Below are 452 nucleotides of genomic sequence, written 5' to 3'. Positions count from 1 at the left end.
ACTTCACAACCTGCGCCATGTCTGAGCAGGGAGGTGTGAGCCAGTCACTCGGATTCATGATGTAGTGATGGTGGAGGGGAGGAGAGGAGATGAGCTGTAGTGATGGTAGAGGGGAGGAGAGGCGCTGTAGTGATGGTAGAAGGGAGGAGAGGCGCTGTAGTGATGGTGGAGGAGAGGCGCTGTAGTGATGGTGGAGGGGAGGAGAGGAGCTGTAGTGGTGGAGGAGAGGAGATGAGCTGTAGTGATGGTGGAGGAGAGGAGCCGTAGTGATGGCGGTGGAGGAGAGGAGCTGTAGTGACGGGGGAGGCGATGAGAGGAGCTGTAGTGATGGTGGAGGCGATGAGAGGAGCTGTAGTGATGGTGGAGGGGAGGAGAGGTGCTGTAGTGATGGTGGAGGGGAGGAGAGGCGCTGTAGTGATGGTGGAGGGGAGGAGAGGCGCTGTAGTGATGGT

Source organism: Phyllobates terribilis, unplaced genomic scaffold (assembly GCF_046119375.1).
Source record: "Phyllobates terribilis strain yellow unplaced genomic scaffold, ASM4611937v1 Scaffold_7__3_contigs__length_470593459, whole genome shotgun sequence".
Classification (NCBI taxonomy): Eukaryota; Metazoa; Chordata; class Amphibia; order Anura; family Dendrobatidae; genus Phyllobates; species Phyllobates terribilis.
Note: the sequence above shows the minus strand (reverse complement) of the source record.